The sequence below is a fragment of the Pan troglodytes genome, chromosome 23 (assembly GCF_028858775.2).
Source record: "Pan troglodytes isolate AG18354 chromosome 23, NHGRI_mPanTro3-v2.0_pri, whole genome shotgun sequence".
Classification (NCBI taxonomy): Eukaryota; Metazoa; Chordata; class Mammalia; order Primates; family Hominidae; genus Pan; species Pan troglodytes.
In genome coordinates, this window is record NC_086016.1 from 22,395,244 (window position 1) to 22,404,505 (window position 9,262).

Consider the following 9,262-nt stretch of genomic DNA (forward strand, 5'->3'; position numbering starts at 1 on the left):
CTGGGCGTGGTGGCACACACCTGTAGTCCCAGCTATTCAGGAGGCTGAGGCAGGAGAATCGCTTGAACCTGGGAGGCGGAGGTTGCAGTGAGCCAAGATTGTGCCACTGCACTCCAGCCCGGCAACAGAGCGAGACTCCGTCAAAAAAAAGAAAAAAAGAAAACCATACAAGAAGCCCCTACGAATCTGGGTGAATCAGCAAAGGCTTCACAGGATAGGAAAAGGCCATGAGTATGAAAACATGAGTGGGGAGTTGGCCTAGATGGTAAATGAGGAGAGGACAATACGGCCAGGAAGTGCATGTGCACAGCAGACGGGAGATGGAGGGCACGGCTGATTGGCAGCTACCTGTACTTTAATATTCCTGGAGTGTGACGTGTGAGGCAAACATGGGGTGGTGGGGTGAGTGCTGGAGATGAGGCGGACAGTGAGCCATCAGCATGTTAGTAACAGGGGAATCCATGGGCGTTTCATGCAGCTCCAAGGACCCTATGTGAGCTCATCAGACTCCAATTACCCAAATCTGTTTCTTACCAGTGGTAGTTAGGATTTCCATAGGTACACTGGATGTCTTCCCAGGACACCTGGAAGCCAGAAACAAATGGGGTCAAGCAGCCAGCTGACACAAGCACCCACAGAGGACAGGACGCTATAATGTGCCCCTCATCCTCCAGACAAGCCCACCCCTAGCAACTCCCAAGAGCCTGGAGCAACAGCAGCAGGATGTCTTGTGCAATGAAGTATGTTTAGCGCCCTTGTCCCTGTGTTTAAACTTGGTCATGCTTTTCCCAGAGGCCTAACTTACATATTTCTAACTCTCCTTGCTCTCTAGACATTTCCCACAAAGCAGGAAGCTGCAGAGCATGAGCCTAGAGCACCAAAAACTTAGAAGTGAAGTGAATTGAACCCTTGCAGAGGTGCAAACCACATGGGGACTTCAGACCGAAAAAGGCTTGAACCCTCATCAAAGGCCCTACACCCAGACAGCAGGATCACAGTGTGTCTTGATCTCAGAGACCCAGGCAGCCCTGAGCCCAGCATTTGCTAGAGGTGGCCAATCCAGGGCAGGAGGCAATTGTGGATGATGTTTCTTACCAAGCAAATATTGGAGTCATTGAAGCAGAACCATTTTCCATCCACAGCATTCCGGATGTAGACACAGTAATGACCAGAGTCTGCCATTCCCATGTGCGCAATCACAGCAAAAAGCTCATACTGCCCTCCAGACTGGAAAGAGACAGGCACGAGACAGTTCACCCACCACCACAAACACGACTGCCTCACACATTTATACCTGTCCACACTAGGCCCGACTCTGGGACTTCAGAATATTAGAAAACAGTCCTGACCCATGGCCAGTGGGCACCCTCCAGGAGGGGCTTTCCTGAGTGTGGATCCTGAACTGCGAAGGCTCAGCAGCTTGGCAGGGCAGAGCACACAAGAGATGGAAGGCAGGAGGTCATGAGAGACGCCCCCAAAGCCAAGGCAAGATTAGAACTTTCCCCTGGGAGGGGTGGGGATCATCAGAACACAGTTCTGCTTCTCCACAAGCCCAGGAATGACCCTAACCTGAGCCAGCGTACCCAGCCAAAAAAGTCTTTTGTAGGGGGAGGGGAGACAGAGGGCAAGGGCAGCACACGCAAAGCTGAGTCACCCACAGTGGAAGCTGAAATTATCCCTATTTCCATTTGCAGACTTTGTGCAGAACTTTACAAAATGCAGGGCAATATCTGTATCTAAATATTAGTTTACAAGAAATAAAAGGGTTATAGATGATGTTAAAAGATATCAACCAGCCAGTGCTGGCATATGAAAAAAATACTCAACCAAATCAACTGCAAGGAAAAGAAAAGGAGCGGAAATCTAAAAGGAACTTAAGAAAAGAAAGAAACTTAGCCAAATGCAAGTGTAGGCGTTGTTTGGATCTAGAGTCAAACAAACCACATAGATTACACAACAGTCAGGAAGTCTGAACGTTGACCAGATATTTGATGCTATTAAGGAATTGCAAGATGGAGATGATTATCTTTTGAGTGCTTCTTCTTTAGGGATACATAATGAAGTGTTTATAAATGAAATAGTATGATGTCTGGGATTTGCTTCAAAAAAATCCAGTACAGGGTTGGGTGAAACAAGAGGGCGGGTTATAGGAAAAGCAAGACCTGCCATGCGTTTTGGTAACTGTTACAGCCAAGGATTCACTGTCTAACTCTTCCTTCACTACACACTTTGGTATCTATTTGTAATGTTCCATAACAAAGTCTTTTTTGTTGTTGTTGCAAAGATGGAGTCTTGCTTTGTTGTCCAGCTGGGCTCGACTCCTGGACTCCAGCAATCCTCTTGGCCCCCCAAAGAGCTGGGATTACAGGTGTGACCCACTGCATCCAGCCAAAGAAGTCTTTTTTAAGTGAAAAACAATTTTAAATATACTTCATCGGGCAGAATCTGCAGGTAGAAATAAAAAGAACTAGAAGGAAAGAAAAAGAGAATCCTATGAAATGTATACGGCCTAAGTAGGGAAAGAAATCATGTTATAATAGGAGCTATTGTAACGTATTATCAGGTCTTAATTTTCTAAATGTCATAGTTCTAGAGCATAAATAGCCAAACAGACCAATAAAACAGAAGAGACACTCCAAAAATAGACCCGTACATACAGGAATACAAAATTTGTTATGTAGCATTTCAAATCTATGGAAAAAAAGATATTTGTGTCTTTTTTTTTTTTTTTTTTTTTTTAGTTTTTCTTGTTTTGTTTTTAGAGATGGGGTCTTGCGTTGTCACCCAGGCTGGAGTACAATGATAGATCATAGCTCACTGCAGCCTCAAACTCCTGGGCTCAAGTGATCCTCCAACTCAGCCTCCCAAGTAGCTGGGACTAGAGGTTTGTGCTACCACACCCAGCTAATTTTTTTTTTTTTTGAGAGACGGGGGTCTCATTATGTTGCTGAAGCTGGTCTCGAACTCCTGGGCTCAAGCAATCCTCCTGCCTCAGCCTTTTGAGGTGTGGGATCACAGGCATGAGCCACATCACCTGGCCTTGTGTCTCTTTTTTTCTCAGAATCTCTTGATAAGTTATTATCTCAGGACAAGTGAATTAAACTTTACTCTGATTAAATGTGGTCCAGTCAACTGGCTACTTTATGATTATCCTCAAAGTGGGCACAGGCCATCTGAGGAAGAAAGTTTGGTTGGTACTATGAACCCACAATGACATGTTTGCCTATGCATTTCTGTGTATTCCACATTATTTCCAAAGAAGCCTACTGAATTCTGGATTCTGTCCCTCAGTGCTGTGAGGCATATGAACACAAATCCAATATTTAGAAAGAAGAAAGGCTATTGAGGCTGGGGACAGTCTCTGAGGAACAGGTGGCTCCTAGCAGACTGGGGGTGAAGGAAGGGAAAACAGAAAGGACATGGCATCTGGGGAGAGGCAGGATGGCAAGGAGGTCGGGATCATCCCACCTGCTCCTCAGCATCACAAGACTCTCGCTTCATTGGAAGGATCTGGCTGAAATCCAAGAATACAATCACTGAAATAAGGGCTCAAAAGAGAAGCTCAACAGACTAAATCAAGCAGAAGAAAGGATTAGCAAACTAGAAGATAGGTCACTGGAAATCATTCAGAGGAGCAAAAATGAAAAAGAATGAAAAAGAATGAAGATATCTTAAGAGAGTTAGGGGACATCAAGCCGACCAAAATAGGCATTATCAGAGTCCCAGAAGGAGGAGAATGAGAAGAGATGGAAAGCTTATCCAAAGAAATAACAGTCACGAGTTGCAGATCAACATTTCAGTCAATGGCAGACCACATGAGCACAGTGGCCATAGCATGCAGCCTAGCTGTGTAGTAGGCTGTCCCATCTAAGTTTGTGTAAGTGCACTCCATGATGTCCACACAATGACAAATTCACCTTCTGATGCATTTTCAGAACGTATCCCTGTTGGTAAGCAACGCATACCTATAATGACTGAAAACTTCCCAACCCACGGAAGGAAATACAAATCCACATCCAGGAAGCCCAAAGGACACCAACAAGACTGATCTAAAGCAACCCACATCAAGACACATCATAATCAATTTCAAAAGTTAAAGACAAAGAATTCTGAAAGCAGCAAGAGAAAAGCAATGTATTATACACAAGGGAAAACCCGTAAGTGTAGGATTTCTTCTGGGGGTGATGAAAATGTTATGAAATTAGATTGTGATGATGGAGGCACAACTCTGTGAATACACTACAAACCTTTGAATTGTATGTTTTTAAATGGATGAATTTTACAGTATGTGATGCACATCCCAATATAGCTATCTAAAAAAAAAACCTAACCTATTTGTGAATTATTTTGTAGAACATGTTTTCTCTTTTTTATTCCTTTATTCTGTTTTCCTGCAGTTCCCTAACTGTGGTGGAATAAGCTTGGAGGAGATGCCTTCACTTACTCTACTGAGAGGCAGAGAAAGGTTAGGTATGGAAGTAAAATGTCCATAAATAATATCAATTCTGCACCTCCAAAGATGTGTGCCTCTTACACAAATGTCTCTATAATCTGAGGGGTCCAGGCTACCTAACTTGCTTCTTGTTGCTTCACTGCCCATTAGTTCCTCTCTTCACTCTCTAAGCTTCCCATCCCCTTTGGATCAGCAGCCAGGAACCCAGTGGGAGGGTATCTTACGGGGCACGTTGTACTTCTGCAGGCAGTAGGCCAGCTCCAGGGGCCACACTGCTTTCTGCTGGCTGTCCTGCATCTTCTCCAGCAGCAGAAGCATCTGGAAAGGGACACTTCTCCTCTGCTCGTCGGCTCCCCTGGGCACCGTGATCCTGCCACACAAGAACAGCCAGAAACCTCCTTACATGTAGCTCTCAAAGCTAGGTGCACACTGGAATCACCTGGGAGAAATTTTAAATCTTCATATCCAGGCCACTCCCATACAAATTAAACCAGAATTCTGGGTCGGGGCGCGGGGGTGCGGGGGTGCGGGGCACGGGCAGTTATCAGAATTTTTCAGTTCCTCAGATTATTTCAATGTGTGGTCAAGGTTGAGAAGCACCATGTGAGTGAATCTGCTCTACAGGGGACCCTCTAGAGAGGGGGATCAGCATGACTGCTGCCTTGGCCCCTCTGCACCCTGCCCAGCAATCGTGCTAGAGCAGACGGCAGATGCACGAGGTCCTGGCTCCACATCTCGGGCAAGCAGCAAAATGTCCAGCCTAAAGCTCTCCAGACTGCAGAGGCACATGCTGGGTTAGGTCCTGGGAAGAAAGGCAACGTGAAAGGCTGTCCGTGTGGTTTGGCAATGATTCATTTAATCACAGGCATTTTTCGGATGGGAAAAAGGAGAGAGCACAGGGCAGAAAAGGAGTGATAGAGAGAGACAGAGGGAGAGAGTGCATTGTGTGAGTGTTGGTGGAAGGAGTGGTGTGTACTCCCCACTGACTTACTCCTTCTCCGACTTTGGTCTAGTCCCAACTCTGTCTTTTAACCAAGTCAGTGGCTGTCAATCCTGGCTGCATTTAAAATCACCCAAAGAGGGCTTTTAAAAAGTACCAATACCTGGCCGGGCCCAGTGGCTCATGCCTGTAATCCCAGAACTTTGGGAAGCTGAGGCGGGCAGATCACCCGAGGTCAGGAGATTGAGACCAGCCTGGCCAACATGGTGAAAACTCGTATCTACTAAACATACAAAAATTAGCCAGGTGTGGTGGCGGGCGCCTGTAATCCCAGCTACTTGAGAGGCTGAGGCAAGAGAATCCCTTGAACCTGGGAGGCGGAGGTTCCAGTGAGCTGAGATTGCACCATCCCTCTCCAGCCTGGGGACAGAGTGAGGCTTTATCTCAAAAAAAAAAAAAAAAAAAAAAAGGACCAATACCTGGGCCGCACCCCAGACCAACCTAAGAAGTTTTAGAAATAATGTGTAGGCCAGAATATGCAGAAGCCAATCTTTCCTCTGCCAGCTTTTGAGAGAAGATCTCAAAAAGTCCAAGTCACTGTGAATAACTGAATATATTAAAAATGAAATAATACAGGCCGGGTGCGGTGGCTCTTGGCTGTAATTCCAGCACTTTGGGAGGCTGAGGTGGGTGGATCATGAGGTCAGGAGATCGAGACCTTCCTGGCTAACACGGTGAAACCCCATCCCTACTAAAAATACAAAAAATATTAGCCAGGCATGGTGGCGGGCTAGTCCCAGCTACTCGGGAGGCTGAAGCAGGAGAATTGCTTGAACCCGGGAGGCAGAGCTTGCAGTGAGCCAAGATCGCACCAGTGCACTCCAGCCTGGGCAACAGAGCAAGACTCCATCTCAAAAAAAAAAAAAGAAAAAGAAATAATACAAATGCTTATCAGCCTGAAGAACAGTCTTACCTCTTCAATATCCTGGCAAAGTCCACATTCATTACAAACACCTGAATCAAGGAGTTAAGGCAGCAGGTCTGTCCAATGTTGTGTAAACCAACCAGGCCTATAAGGGGAAGAGAAAAAAATGCTGAGGGCAAGGCCTAGGTAAAGAAGTTGACAAGGCTGGGCATGGTGGCTCATGCCTGTAATTCCAGTACTTTGGGAGGCCGAGGTGGGCGGATCACCTGAGGTCCGGAGCTCGAGACCAGCCTGGCCAACATGGTAAAACGTGTCTCTACAAAAAAATCCAAAAATCAGCCGGGTGCGGTGGCTCACGCCTGTAATCCCAGCACTTTGGGAGGCCAAGGCAGGCGGATCACCTGAGGTCGGGAGTTCGAGACCAGCCTGATCAACATGGTGAAACCCCGTCTCTACTAAAAAATACAAAACTAGCTGGGCATGGTGGCACATGCCTGTAATCCCAGCTACTCGGGAGGCTGAGGTAGGAGAATCATTTGAAACCAGGAGGTGAAGGTTGTGGTGAGCCGAGATCACACCATTGCACTCCTTTCTGGGCAACAACAGTGAAACTCCATCAAAAAAAAAAATAAGAAGAAGAAGAAGAGAACTTACAGCAGGGTGTGGTGTTTCACACCTGTAATCCTAGCACTTTGAAAGGCCAAGGTGGGCAGATCACCTGAGGTCAGGAGTTCAAGACCAGCCTGGGCAACAGGGCAAAACCCTGTCTCTACTAAAAATACAAAAACTAGCCAGGCATGGTGGCAGGTGTCTATAATCCCAGCTTCTTGGGAGGCTAAGACAGAAGAATCATTGGACCTAATTTATTGATTTTTTTGAACTTGGAATATGGTGTCATGACAAAATCATGCCACTGCACTCAATCCTGGATGACAGAGCAAGACTCTGTCTCAAAAAAAAAAGGTTACTTTTTATTTCCTGAAAAGCTTGACTTCCTGACAATGAAAGTCCTAAGGAGCAAGTGGCAGAAGACAGCTGGCAGCTGGCAGTCATCGGTGGGGCAAAGGCAGAGATACCACTGCTGACTCTACTGGGCCTCGGGCCTCAGCGCTCATGGGAAGGGACCCTCTTTCAAGCTTTTGGAGGGGTAAGGGAGGGCCAGGTAACAGTGCCTACATCTTAGGCACCGAAAACAACTGGAGCTGCTTCATGCAGTCAAGAATCCCCTGAAGAAGGAAGGCAGTTACCTCCCTATTCTCGAGATCTCTTCAGCTGGCCTGGCTCTCATCCTTTCCAAGACCTGGCTGTTTGCTTTGCATTTAGTTATATGAGCTAATTCATATGCTTCTAATAAATGCCTTCCATCCTTCTCCAAAGTTAGCCCTAGAGTATATTGCTGTTGTTTACAATCAAAAAGCCCTAGAGATGTACTCTCCAATTCTCTTAATAACCTCATTTTCTGTCATTACCCCTGTTTTAGTACAAGTAGCTGAGCTTCAGAGAAGTTAAAAGATGTGCCCAAGGTCGCACAGCTAATGAGTGTCACAGTCAGAATCTGAACCCAAGTCTGTCTGATGTGGGGTCATGACAAGAGCATGGGTTTTCTTGGGAGAGCAAAATGACTTCAAATCCCCACTTCCCGCATAAAATGCACAATGGGTGTAGCAATGCCGAAGCCACAGAGCTATTGAGGATGGATGGAGGTGACGCATAGGAAAGCACATGGCCTAGGGTATGTATTCCCAACACTTTGGGAGGCCGATGTGGGCAGATCACCTGAGGCCGGGAGTTCAAGACCAACCTGACCAACATGGAGAAACCCTGTCTCTACTAAAAATGCAAGATAAGCTGGGTGTGGTGGTGCATGCCTGTAATCCCAACTACTTGGGAGGCTGAGGCAGGAGAATAGCTTGAACCCAGGAGGCAGAGGTTGTGGTGAACCAAGATCATGCCATTGCAGTCCGGACTGAGTGAAAAGAACAAAACTCCATCTCACACACACACACAAAAAAAGAATTAAGAAAAAATATTTGAACACTTCTTTTTATCCCTAATTTATTCATTTTTTTGAACTTGGAATAGGAACACTACTGCCAACAAAAGTAATTAGAGAATATAGATGTTAAATCTATTCTCTAAATGAATTATTGCTTATTTTAAAATTGCATATTAATTAATTACAGGAAATTTGGAAAGTAAGAGACATATGAAGAAAAAAGGTAAAAATGATTTGTAATCCCTCTGAGAGTTACCCATTAATGCCATTTTTGGTATATTTCCTCTCAGTTCTTTCCCCCTCCACCACCAGTATGTGTGAGTAGTTTATGTTTTATAAAGCTGGGTTCATACAATATGATTTCTTGGCTGGTGTGGTGGCTCATGCCTGTAATTCTAGCACTTTGGGAGGCTGAGGCAGGCATATTGCTTGAGCCCAGGAGTTCCAGACCAGCCTAGGCAACACAGTGAGACCCCATCTCTACAAAAAGTAAAAAATTAGGTGGTGGATATGGTGGCACTTGCCTGTAGTCCCAGCTACTTGGGAGGCTGAGACCAGAGGATCACTTGAACGGAGGAGGAGTCTGCAGTGAGCCTAGATTGTGCCACTGCACTCCAGCCTGGGTGACAGAGTGAGACCCTGTCTCAAAAAACCCAAAAAAGATTTCTCTATAATTTCTTTTTTTATTCAGTAAAATATTGTAGTTTTCTCTATCTTGATTAAACAGTCTAAAATGGTTTTAATGTCATCACAGTATTCCATTTTATAAATTTGTCAAAATTTATTTAACCTTTATTGTTACATTTCCATTTTTTAAAATAGTGCTGCAGCTGTTGATTTGAAAAGATACTTTTTTCAGGTAGTTGACAACCAAAATATCCCCTTGATGGGTTCCAGCATACCCCATGCCTCAGTATCACACAGTATACCTTTGTAACTAACCTGCAT

General features: G+C 45.4%; 1 pseudogene; it reads right to left on the reverse strand.

The window, feature by feature from the left end:
* Positions 1 to 530: 530 nt before the first annotated feature.
* Positions 531 to 9,262, reverse strand: LOC112206768 (putative ubiquitin carboxyl-terminal hydrolase 41; annotated as a pseudogene).